The sequence below is a fragment of the Mus musculus genome, chromosome 6, assembly GCF_000001635.26.
Source record: "Mus musculus strain C57BL/6J chromosome 6, GRCm38.p6 C57BL/6J".
Taxonomy (NCBI): domain Eukaryota; kingdom Metazoa; phylum Chordata; class Mammalia; order Rodentia; family Muridae; genus Mus; species Mus musculus.
In genome coordinates, this window is record NC_000072.6 from 84411923 (window position 1) to 84424677 (window position 12755).

The 12755-nt window shown below is 47.9% G+C and overlaps 1 long non-coding RNA gene across 1 annotated transcript; it reads right to left on the reverse strand.

Moving 5' to 3' along the window:
- Positions 1–1019: 1019 nt before the first annotated feature.
- On the reverse strand, positions 1020–11916 carry Gm10445 (predicted gene 10445). Its single transcript, NR_046063.1, has 4 exons — positions 11642–11916; positions 9601–9682; positions 8473–8561; positions 1020–1335 (listed from the first exon to the last, which is right to left on the reverse strand). It is a non-coding gene; the product is annotated as a predicted gene 10445 (long non-coding RNA).
- Positions 11917–12755: the final 839 nt, after the last annotated feature.

Here is a 12755-nt window from a genome sequence, read left to right on the forward strand (position 1 = left end):
TGCCTAGCTATCCATGTAAACTTGACTCCTGAATCCTCCTGGCTTCTACATTCTGAGGAGCCCAGTTTGAGAAGTCAAGGCCCAGAACTCTCCATCCAGCACAAAGTTCCAACCACCCATACTCCCTTTCTACAGCCCCTATGGTCTATCCTCACCCTGTGGTCACACACTAACTTCCAATCCCCACCACATGGGAAACCTACAGCCCGTGTCAGCCACTCACGTACTCCCAACTTTACCTGTACCCCAACCTCCAACACAGTCAGAAAGTGAGCAACTAACCCTTCAATACATGCTGGCCAGTCCAAACCCGTGTGCATCCTGACACTTAAATCTTCAATCTTAGGTTACCCTAAGTATACTGATCCCCCAGTCCAATTCTGACCATTCCCAGATGTGCATTGATCCAAGACATAGTCCCTTGGGAGTATTTAGCAGGCCACATGTTTAGCTCTGACTCAGTGACACGACACATAGAGATGTGCCAATTCCTAATGCACACTGGCTCCTCAGTTGCAAACAACACACAGGCTAATCCTAGACTCCACAAGACACTGATCCCTAAACCCCAGAAGGTGGTCATCGCCAGCTTTCCAACCACACGTTGACCCCAATCCCAATGGCTGTCTGTCACGCGCAGCTGAAGCCTTACGTAGACTCTTACCATCCAGTCTAAACCACCGGCATGGATGCCGCAGGCTAAACACTCACCCCATGAACCTCAACCAAACAATGACCTCAATCCCGGCTACCCCCAAGACCAGGCATTCTGATTCCAAGCAAGGCTATACCCGGAAATGCAGGTCCTCACTCGCCCTCAGCCCTAACCAAAGGCTGATCTACCAAACTTAACACAAGAGAGATTCTTTCACTCACACTCGAGCCCACAAACCCCAGTTACACCCTCCCAACAGCCCAAGAGAGGGACCCTACCTCATCCTTACGTGGATCCCCAAACTTGATCTATACTTTTCCCCTTAGCCCACACATTTCAACAATATTATAACAGAAAACAAGTTGCCTGTCATAATTAATTTCAGCTTTCTTAATCCATAAACCAAGAATCACCTGGGAAGAAAGACCCTCAATAAAGAATTGCTATATTCAAATTGATCTATGGCCATATCTGTGAGTTATTTTCTTAATTGCTAATGGATGGTGGCCGGCCCAGCCCACGGTGGGTGGTGTCATCCCTAGAAAGGTGGACTTGGGCTGTATAAGAAAGCTAGCAACAAGCCAGAAGAAACAAGCCAGTAAGCACCATCCTTCCATTGTCTCTGCTGCAGTTCCTGCTTCTGGTTTCAGCCTTAGTGTCCCTGGATGATGGACTGTAACCTACAGGATGAAATAATTTTTTTTTGATTAGAGTGTTTTATCACAGCAAAAGAAAAGCTAACTAGAGCACTGCCCTAATCTCTAACCTGCTTACACACCAAGTACCCCGTGCCAAACCTCACTGCCCCTCCACTTAGGGCACTCTGACAGCAGCCCAGGCCATCTGATGATCCTGGCACCCCAGTCCCACTGAGTGTTCAGTCCCACATCAAACATGAGTCCAACTCCAGCCACACCTTTCTCTTTCTACCTTCCCCACACCAAAAGATTTGACCATCTGGGTTTAACACACCCTGATTCTTTGACACACTCTTGTCTATGCCCCCACACTTGTCCACAAGCAGGCATGGTATCCAGCCAGCACCAGCAGAAACTCTCTGTGTTCCATCTGCACAGCTCAGGGGAAGGTACCAGAAGCCTTGCCTAGCATGGGGCAATCCCACCAAACTCTCACCTTTATGTTAAGTTATGTTCTTCTGCAACATGTGACCTCCTCCACGACCTCCTTGTGCCAAGTTTGGATTTCTCAGGACTTAACCTGTTTACTTAATTTGACCACACCAGTCTATGTAGCATGCAAGGCAAAAGGGTTAGAAGCCTGAGCAACTGTCCTTCCCAGATGCCCACATAGATGGATGACCTTGGTTGGTGGATCTTGATTGGGATGTGGAGAGCTGCTTCTCTTGTGTTTATTTAATCCTGTATATACCACCAGTTAGCAAATCTCTGTCAGAGAATCAAGTTGGACCACGCTTGCTCATCTACTGATCATCTGTGGCTGCCTCTGGGCTATGATGACAGAGTGGAGGAGTTTGGTGGAGGGGCAGGGAAAGAAAACTATGTGGCTTCAAAGTAAAAAAAAAAAAGTACTATCTGTCCTTTTCAGAAAAGATTTTGACCCCACTTCTGCGTACCCCTACTTTCCTCTCAAATGGCAAACCCATGATGAAGAGGGTTGTGTGGAGGCCTCCTTTTTCTGGCCTCCCCATAAACACACCCTTCCATGATGTGATGGTTTTTATCTCAATGGTAGTAATAGAGCAGAGTTGTTAGATACCTGCCCATCCCCCACCCCCAATCAGAGGCACCCCCCCCATTTGGGTAGCAACACAGAGATGCCCCCTCTTTCTGTGCACCACAGAGGGAAGACTCCTTTAACATTATTGCTTTTCTTTATTGAAATCCAACCCCCTGGTGCTTACCACCCTTGGCCTTGGGCCCAGACCTGCCAAGGCCCCAGCTTGCCAGCCCTGGCCAAGAAGTGGGGGTTATGGGGGCTAGAAGGAGCTCTAGCCAGGATCCATTCCACAGTACTGCTTGCTTATAGCCTAAGGCGCGCCAGCCCCTCCCTTCTTAACGTCTTGCTTACAAGACAGCATTTGGAGACAATTTCTCATCAGACCCTCTTGTAAACATCCTCCTGGGTGAAGCAAGCCTGAAGGAGCACTTATTAGAAACACCTGTGCCAGACAGCAGGCCTGGTGAATGACAGCTTGCAGACCCACGATGGGCCCCCCGCCAATTCAGGCTGGTCAAATGGGTGGGATGGGCAGGCAACAGGGGTGAGGTTTGAATGGGGAGCTGTCTCTTCCCTTCTGACATCTCCCTGTTAATTCTCCATGTGGTCAGTAAGCTGCTGAGGTAGGGTCCTTCCTATCCTGGTGGGAGAGACCCAGAGGTCCCAGGGAGCCCCAGGTCCATTCATCCCCTCTTAGCATTAACACAATTCTTGCCCAGCATGGTGGCATACGACCGTAATCTTAGCACTGGAGACTTACAGAAATGAAGAATAAAAAGTTTAAGGTCATCCTTAGCAACATAGTTCAAAAACAATTTATGCCATCTTGGAAAACCCAAATTATTAACAACAATAAAAATATTAACAATAGTAATAATAGCAACAACAACCAATTAAACAAACAATACCACTGCTTATGTGCAACAAACACCACCACCACTATCATCACCATCACCATCACCACCACCAACGGTACTAGGTTCCTTATTCAGTCGCTCCAATCCCTTTGTTTTCCCAGGGCCACCTAGCCATGTGGCCGTATTCAATTTCTTGCTGTTTTTATTAATTATTTAAGACTCATTTATTTTATTATTTTATGTGTAGGAATGTTTTGCGTGTGTGTGTGTGTGTGTGTGTGTGTGTGTGTGTGTGTGTGTGCGCGCGCGCGCGCGCACTGCTTTCGTGCCTGATGCCTGCAGAGATCAGAAGAGGGCATCAGATTCTCCGGGAGTAGAGCCATAGGCAGTTGTGAGCTACCTTATAGGTCCTGGCAATCAACCCTGGGTCCTCTGCAACAGTGACAGTGCTCTTAACAGCTAGTCATCTCTCCAGAGCCCTTATTGATATAGATGACTGGGGATTTTCAAGGTTTTCAGCAGTGGGCAGGTTTCAGAGGCAATATGGAGGACATCTTGGGCTATAAGTAGCCGTGACTTACTAGTAAGTCTCAGAAAATCATGACACGCTGTCCAAGGACTATAACTTCTGTGATATCATCCCTGCTTCATCAAACACCATAGCTGTAGCTAATGCTAAGCCAAATGCTCTTGTTTATTGGAATACAGCAGGAGGGGAGGAGGGAGGGAAGAGCTACCAACTGGACTCTGAATTGCTAACATACCAATTCTTGTGCTATGGATGCTCTGCTGCTGGTCTTTGTGTGTGTGCACCGGGTGGGTGCACGTGTGCAGGCTTATGTGAAGGCCAGCATTTGACCTCAAGTGCCTTCTTCAGTTCCCATGTTAGCTTTTGAGACAGGGTCTCTCACCAAATCCGAAGCTCACTGATTTGACTAGACTGGCTGGCCAAGAAGACACAGGGATCCCCTTGTCTCTATCTCCTCAGTGCTAGAATTAGAAAGGAATGCTGGCGTGCTGGGGACTTGAACCCAGGTCCTCACCCTTGTATAGCAGACACTTTATTCTTTAATCATGGAGTCATCTCCCTGGCTCCTGCTGCTGCTGATCTTTTGTTTGTCTGTTTGTTTGTTTTATTTTTATTTTATGTGTACTGGCATTTTGCCTGTGTGTATGTCTGTGCACCACAGGATTGCAGTATCCACAAAGGCCAGAAGAAAGCACTAGGGTCCCTAGAACTGGCCTTACAGATAGTTAGCTGCCATGTGGGTGCTGGGAATCAAACCTATGTCCTCTGGGAGAGCACAGCCGTTCTTCAGCCCCTACTTCTTCCTGACCTTTGATTTTGATAGATTCTGTTGATGTCCCCCAGCCCCACTACCACCTTCTGGGTTCTCCTGAACAAGCTCTGAACCCTTTCTGGCTCACATGTGCAGAACCCCCCCTTTGTGAGCTATGGTACCAGGTTAAGCCAGGTACTGCCCCGGGTCATCTTTGGGCCCGTAGTGGAGCCTAGAAAGGAACTTTCTTTCTGTTCCTGGGTGGGCCATCCCATGGTAGCACTTTGTTCTTAAGAGAGCATTGCAAAAGGCTGTCTCGGAGTCTGCCTCAAGCAGGCCAAGTTCATCCCAGCCCCAATGTTAGTGTGGGACAGAGGTAATAGATTTGGAGGCAGCTGGAAGGCAGCTTCAGGGGTGAGCTGAGCAGAAGGAGAAAACACAGGACTTCATGAAATAAATCAGTGAAATCTCAATTCCGATAAATCCAGTTTCAGAAAAAAAAAAAAAAAGAAAGAAAGAAAACAGCAACTGGTAGAAAAAGAAAATGTAATTTATGCCCATTGAAAGGAGGCCAGGTTTAGATTGATGAAGTCTCCTGTTTACGTAATAAATCCATTTCCATTCATGTCACCAATATATTTATCCACACATCCTGGTCCAAGTCAAATCTTCATTATTTTATTATTCAACAGGGGGCAGAGGGGAGGGCAGGGGGACAGAGTTCTGTGTCGAATTAATAAAGTCTCACTCTCTCCCCCAGATGTCTCCTCACACAGGGACGATTTATTCCTAAGAAGGACAGAGAGGAACTGGGTGCAATTTATGTGCTTTGAAAGAGACCCAAACGTAATTAGGCAAAGTCTCAAGTTCAGGGAGAAATAAATCCCAGAGAAAGTAGCCGGGGGTAAAATTTACGTTCTCTGAAAGTCTGGAAGCCTCTCCCATACCCTCTCGGCCCCTCCCCCAGGCCACCGTGCTTGGTGCTTCAAGCCCACCAGGCCTAGGTATAGTCTCCCACCCCCTCAGCTTGCAGAAGCCCTATTGTGTTCTCTGGGAGGGGTGCTCCCCAGGGAGGTGCTGGCTCTTCTCCTGCACGGCTTCCTAAGCATATCACTGTTCTCAGGAGAATGGGACAACCCAGGTCCTCTGAGGGGTTTAGGAGTAGCAGATGACAAGACAGCCTAGACGTGTACCCAGAAAAATGATGTTTTCCCGGGTCTGCCTTCATCTTCCACAGCCAGCCATGGAAGGTTCTGGAGCAAGGATCGACCAGTCCTCAGAGTCCGGGAGAGTCTTCCTTTCTCTCCTATAGTCAAGTGGTGCTCTCTTGGGAGGGAGGGAATGCCAGCAAGCTAGGCACTGAGTTATCGGGCAAGTATCAATCGGGATTTCTGAATCCATACATTTGGAGACCCCAGAGTGGCTAGGGTGGGGAACACGATTGAAGGGGACTATGCTAATGTGGGGGAGACCTGTGAGTGTGTAGAAGAATAAGACATTTTACCCCCTTCTGGATATAAGAGAATTGTTGAGGGGTGGGCTCCCTAAAGAAGCGTTCTTCTACCTGAGGCTCTATTCTATCTCCCAACTACACACCTTGGAGTGTAGCTGATTATTCGTGGGGTATTCACAGGAGTTTTCTCTGTGTGCAAGTTCCCCACAGAGCCTAGCAAGCAGCAGCATCCTGCCCTATGTAAGGGATCATGTCTCTCTGAGGGAACTTCTCTCCAGCCCAGTTGTTCCAGGAAACAGGCCCATGATTCCTCCCTCAGTAAACAGATTCCCTGCAATCATGCAAGAACTACCCCAGGAAGGACCTAAACCTAGACGAGGTTTGACTAGTTCTAGACTCTGGCCTCAGAAATCAAGGACGGAAGTGCCAAGATTAATGAAACATTGAAAAACTAGCAGCATATCTATCGAAGGGTGAGTGGGCAGAAAGGAGTTGAGCAGTACCCAGGTTTCTGGTTTGATCAGCTAAGCCACTCATGGGCCATTTGCTGCAGTGGGGTACACTGTAGGGCAAAGAGCTAAGGGGCACCAAAGATGAGTTTCCCTGAAGAGTAGGTTTAGGGGAAGATCAAGGATTTGATGAGTTCCGAGTTGACTGAGACTATGCTACAGCTTCTGGGGGTGGGGTGAGGGGAGTGTCTAGCGGGGACCATGTTGACCAGCAGACAAAAGTGTAGAGCAAAGAGCAAGGGGCTGGAGGCTGAGCCTGGTCAGGATCGCAGGACATAGAGCCTGCAAGGGATCGGGAAAGACATACCCAGGGGAGTGAAAGAAGATGGGGGGGGGAGGGGAGTTCAGATCCACCAGTGTCCACTGTTGAGAGAGAACAGGCAATGAAGAATGAAGACTAGAGGACTAAGGAGATGGCTCAATTGGCAAAGTGCTTGCCCCAGAACCCATATTGCATGTGTCTAACATTTGTAGAGGTGGAGACAGGCAGATCCCTGGGACTTGTTGGCCAGCTACCTTGGCCAATTGGTGAGCTCCAGGCCAGTGAGATGCTCTATCTCAAAAAGCAAGATTAACAGCTCCTAACGTTGACCTCTTACCTCCACATACATGCACACACAGACATGTGTACTCTCCTCCACCTGTACACGTGCACACGTGGGCAAGCACTCCCTTAGACCTTGGGGGAACTGCAAGGTCAGATGTAGGACCCGCCTCTTTTTCCAAGTCAAGTACCTGGAGTTAAGCTCTTGTTGCCACTGGCTATCAATGTGACCTGCTAAAACCTTGTCACTGATGGAGAGTGCCTCTAGTTGTCCCTGGTTGGTCCAGTTTCAGCCTTCTTCCTTTGCTGTGGTTGAGAGAGTCCTGTAGTCCCAGCTTCAGAATCCACAGAGCTTTCTAAACCTAAGTCATCCCCAACAGCCACATAGATCTATAGAGAGCTGGAAGGGAGGGATTGCTGACACCTGTCTCGAAAAGATCCAGCCTGGGACTCTCTCTGGCATGCTGACTCCAGAGGGCAGTCTGCAGGGACCTCACCTCTGAGAGACTCATCAGTATAGCAGGGGACTCGTCTGATGCAACTTACAGCTCATTACTCAACTGTGGGTCACAGCATATGCTGATGGGAATGGAGCTGAGGTTCAGGCAAAGCCCTGCTGTTTTTGGTGATGCAACAGTTGTCCTTTGTGTAACATGGAGCCCTTCCACCCTCCAGCTTGCATTGTCTGGAAGTGACCTCAGGCTGAGCCTGATGACCAGGCAGGTCTGGCCAGGTCTTTATAAGAATTCTAGAGGGAGTGAGGAGGGACCTGTGGGCCTGAGGTAGAGATTGTATGCTGGAGCTGTTACCTCTGGGGTGTGGTTCTTTCTCTGGAATCCTGTTACTCCTATGGGGACTGTTGGATCTCACTCTGACTTCCCTGATCTAGACAGCAGAGACTCTGGCTATAACTCAATGCTTTTTACAAGCTTCTCTGGGAAGCCAAGACTTCCCTGGCAGGCAGAACAGGGCAGCCCAGAGGAGCTCAGCAAGGCAGGACACGGGTGCCAGGACGCTTTCCATCTCTGTCACTCAATAAGCCACTTGCTTCTCACAAAAGCCCAGACACCTGAAGCCACCCTAGAAGAGTGGTGCTTTCAGGATGTGATGGTGGTGAATAAAGAACCTACTGTGCCTGACCCAGGCACTGGGAGGGGATGGAGTGAAGGTTGGGGGAGGCTGCTCCCAGCCAGTCTCTTCCCATTCTCTTCTGCACTTGCCCTTGCTGGACCTGTTGCCTCAGAGACTGGGAAAGTTCTTGTACAAGTGATTTGTCAAGGAAAGGTACCAAGTAGAAACAGAGAAGGCAGAGCAGAACCAGGTCAGGCTGAGATAAGGAAGCAGCTAAGGCAGGGTGGGCTTTCTGTGAAGTCTCAACTTAGACTCCCAGTCTCTTGCCAGCATAGCACCAGGACTCACTGCACCCTGTAATGGCAGACCTGACGTTTTTCCTTTCCTTCACTGATTGGTACTTACTCTTGATGCAATAGTCTGTGTGAAGTGACCCGAGACATCCAAGAGCAGGCTTTCAAGCTACACACTCTTCAGAACGAAGCTCCTGGGACCTGGAGGAAGGAAGCACAGCACCAGCAAAGGGCACTTGTGTGTGACCCGATAGCATCTTTTATGCCACTGGCTCAGGATTATCCCTTGGCTTTCAGGGCGCTGAAGCCTTTGTCCTGAGCATTAGGCAATGCTGTCTGCTGGACCGACCCCACAAACTGATCTGATGCCAGTGAAAGGCCAGCTTGTCTGCTTTGTAAGAATTAGATGAGCAGATTTGTTGCCTTCATACTGAGCATCTGCTTCTAGAAACTTCTCTTTTTTAGATGCTGATGAATAGTTCCTCCCACTGATTCCTGTCACCCTATCCTACCCAACAGAAGAAAAAAAAAACTCAAAAAAACCAGTTGACTATTATCCATTCTCACTCATCCCAAAGTGAACCATGGTGCCCTGGTCTTGGCCTCCCAGGCAGGAACCTGCCTGGATCCATTATAGGGTTTGAATGTGACTTGGGTTTGTCCTGAGAAGTTTGGTGGCCACCCCATCACTCTAGAAATCAGAGTTCCTTTTTAAAATGGATCAACAAGTCTTGACTCCTAAGTCCTCCTTTGTGCTTTGGGACATGAGATGTCTGGTTATGCTGTGACATTTTTGCCATGATGTGTCAAGAATTCATTTCTCTGGGGACACAAGCTTTTCTTATGAACTATCAAAGCTATGCACTGGGGCCAGGTCATGACCCTTCGGTACTGGAGTAAATGAACTTTGAACCTTAAGCTGAACTTTCACGGAGAAGTAATACATGAGGGGACTCTGTTCTCACTGTCCCAGTTTTATCTATCTATCTATCTATCTATCTATCTATCTATCTATCTATCTATCTATCTATCTATCTATCTATCCATTCATTCATTCATTTTAGTTTTTGGCTGTTGGGACGCTCCCGTCAAATATTGTGGAAGCAGTCATCAAGACTAGTTTGTGTCTATATGCATTTTATTGGTATTACACACACACACACACACACACACACACACACACACACACACACATGCACACATGATGTTTTAGCTTTCCCCTGATACCTCTGAACCAGACCTTGTTCTTGGCGAACGCCTTCATTTTCATGGATAGGCAGCAACTGCTTCTCCCATGTCCCCAGCAGAGCTCATGGCTATGCCTTAAAATAACAAGTGGACATTTTACTATGGTCGTGTGCTTGAAGTAGTAACCTGTACTGTCTTTTCCCCGGCTCTGTTTGAAAGTTCAGGTTATAGTAATAGTCACTGTGGAATAGTGGCTTCCCCTTTCTGTTAAGACATTCCTCCCCGAATCAGAGCCGGTTGCCCTGAGCCATCTGAGAGCTAAGACAGAGGCCACATGACTTTGAACTTCTCATTGACGTGTCTTTTGGTCCTCAGCTCTAATTTCATCCCTGTATTCAGCAGGGAGCTTCGTGACTTGTATGTGCATTTCAAAACCAGTTGCGTGGAATCGACCAGTCATTTGGAGGGAGTTGCCATTTATTGAAGTACCTGTTGCCCTCAGGAACAATCCACAGAAGGAAACTGTCTCTGACTTCATAACCACTGATGTACTTTTTTATTGCCTTGGTTTTGAGGGTTCTGAAAGCAGCTTTAGATTTCTCTATTATCTGGGACCGCCATTGAGGCAGAGTATCATGGCAGCAGGTATGTGGGCATAAAAGAAGCCTTTCTCTTATAGTGACTAATAAACTTTAGAGAGGTGGAGCACAGGGGAGGGACTGAGGACAAGATATGTTTTTCAAAGGCCTACCTTCAGTGACCTTCTCACTCATCTCTGAGCCAATAATACCACCACTATCATATATGGATGGTCCATGGGTGAAGTCAGAGTCTTCACACTCTGATTGCTTCTCAAAAGCCTGCTTTTAAATACTGCACCAGGGACCAATATTTTGGAGGGAGACACATGGTATCTAAGTCATAGCATCCTCTTTGTCTAAGTTCCCAGGAACCTCAGAGCCTTATCTTCATCAAAGTGTACAAACATGAACATGTTCACAGCCTAGCTGAGTGGACAGAATTCTCATTTTCAGGCTTATTGGTTATTATTAAGTTACTGTTGGTGGAAGTGGCAGTGATTTCTATTTCCATCACGTGATCTAGAGTTCATGCTCTGCCTTCAGTCCTTAACCTGGGGATGGGAGTAGGGTGCACTTAGCTTCTTCTGCTAAGTTGAGGGATTTGAAGTGTCTCTCCGTTTGTTAAGTTTGCATTTTCTCATCACTAAGAGCCTCCATTTGGGTCTTTGCTGACCCCATAACTTACCTGTTCAGAGCCCTTTCTCTTTTTCCTTACTTTTTATTTTTTGACATTTGCATGATTGGCAAGACCTTCAGTCAGCTACCTTTTGCTGCTGACTTCCTGGGACTTCCCAGATCTGCTCAGCCCCATCTTGATTTCTTTAGGCATCTATTTGTATGCATTCATGCAAATTGCCCAGAGAGCCTAAGGATTGTATTAATCAGGGGCGGCTGGCTCTGTGATAAACAAGCCCAGATTGAACTGGCTTAACAGAAAGCAATTCAAATGCCTGCTTTGCTGGTTGGTGACTCTTCCTAGCAGCCCTGTAGGTCACAGAATTTCCAGCTAGCCCTTGCATCCAGCTCAGGGGAGGTTCTCAGGCACAAGCCTCAGGATGTCAGCACTCTTGCCCATTTCCCTGGGCTGGTACTTAGTCACGTAGTCCCATTTCCCTCCGAGAGAAGCTGGAGATGCCTTGCTCAGGAGTCAGAGGAAGTGAGAAATGGACTCTCAGAAACTCTGCCTTATGTGGCTGTCAACACTTCTTTTGCTGCCCGTGGTGACTGCAAGGTCTGCAGTCCTGGTGGTTTTTTTTTTTTTTTTGGTCCTGGTGTCACTTCAGTAAAGGTGAACACATTTAAATGGGATGAGGCTGGCAGGAGGAGCTGCCCTAAAGCTCAGAGCTCCCTAAGCGCTGCCTCAGACAGGAACCACTTAGACTTATAACTAGGCACCTTTGCTGGACAGAGAGAAAGGAAGGCCAGAGGATGGGAGATCTGAGACTGTGGGCAGTGAGGTCACCGGAAAGCTTTGCTTCTAGAGAAAAAAAAAAAAAAAAAACAGTGGCTTACATTGCTGGGTGGAGACAGTCTAAGGAAACCAGTATCAGAGGTGCCCAGGCTCGCAGGATGAGTGTCCAGGACTTCTGAGAGTCATCACCACAGTTGTCCCCTTCCTGAACCAGGCAGGAGCAAACAGAAGCAGATACTGGTCCTGTCCTCATGAGGTTTACTGCCTGGAAGGCCAGACAGACCTCATCTCTTCATGGTTAGACCTTGTTAACAAATGTGAGGAGAGCAGAGGGCAGAGGGCAAGGCCCATGCTTAGAAGCATGAGAGGAGCATGCGCACTGGGCCACAGGGGCTGGACAGAGTGCATCGGAGGAGGGGCAACACCAGAAGGAGTTTGCAGGTCACAGTGCCTGGAGATTAGGCACTTAAGGTTGGCCCTACAGCACCTCAGTTGGTTCAGTTAGCAATAAGGACTTGAGTTTAATCTCTAGCACTCGATAAAAAAGTGAAATGTGGTGGCAGGCATTTGGCATCTCAGTGTGGTGGGGCGGCAGAGACAGGAGGATATCAGGGGTTTATTGGCTGGCTAGCGTAGCCTAATTGAAAAGCTACAGTCCTCATAAGAGATCTTGCTTCAAATAATAAGGTTAATGGTTTTTGTTGAATTACAAAGTTAGTACACATGTGTGCGCACACACACACACACACACACACACACACACACACACATATTCCAAGCCTCTGCTCAGCATCATATCACTCATTTCCCACAACTGGTCTTAGCCAAAGAGGAAATCTAAGCGGGAAGCTATTGTAGTAAATATTTAAAATAATCCCAGCCCAGGGCTTCTCCCAGTCTTGGTCATTAAATATTTAAATATTTATTACTACATGAAGCTAGGTAAGTGTCCAGGACCTCAGCCAGAGAATGGCCCTCCCACAGGAAGTGGGTAGGGTCTGTTGGGGACAAAAGTCACCTGTATGTTTGAAGTACATCATCCATTTTCCTCCCCTGCCTAGACCTGGAGCGAGGTCCAGTGTGCCAGTGTGCCTCTAGGGCCAGGACTTGGGGAGAAGACCTTGTGCCCACTCTTCTGTTTTTCATTCACCTAGGGAACAGGTCTCTGGAGATGAATGAGACAACAAAGCTTTGAGAGTTTAAAAAAAGGCCTGG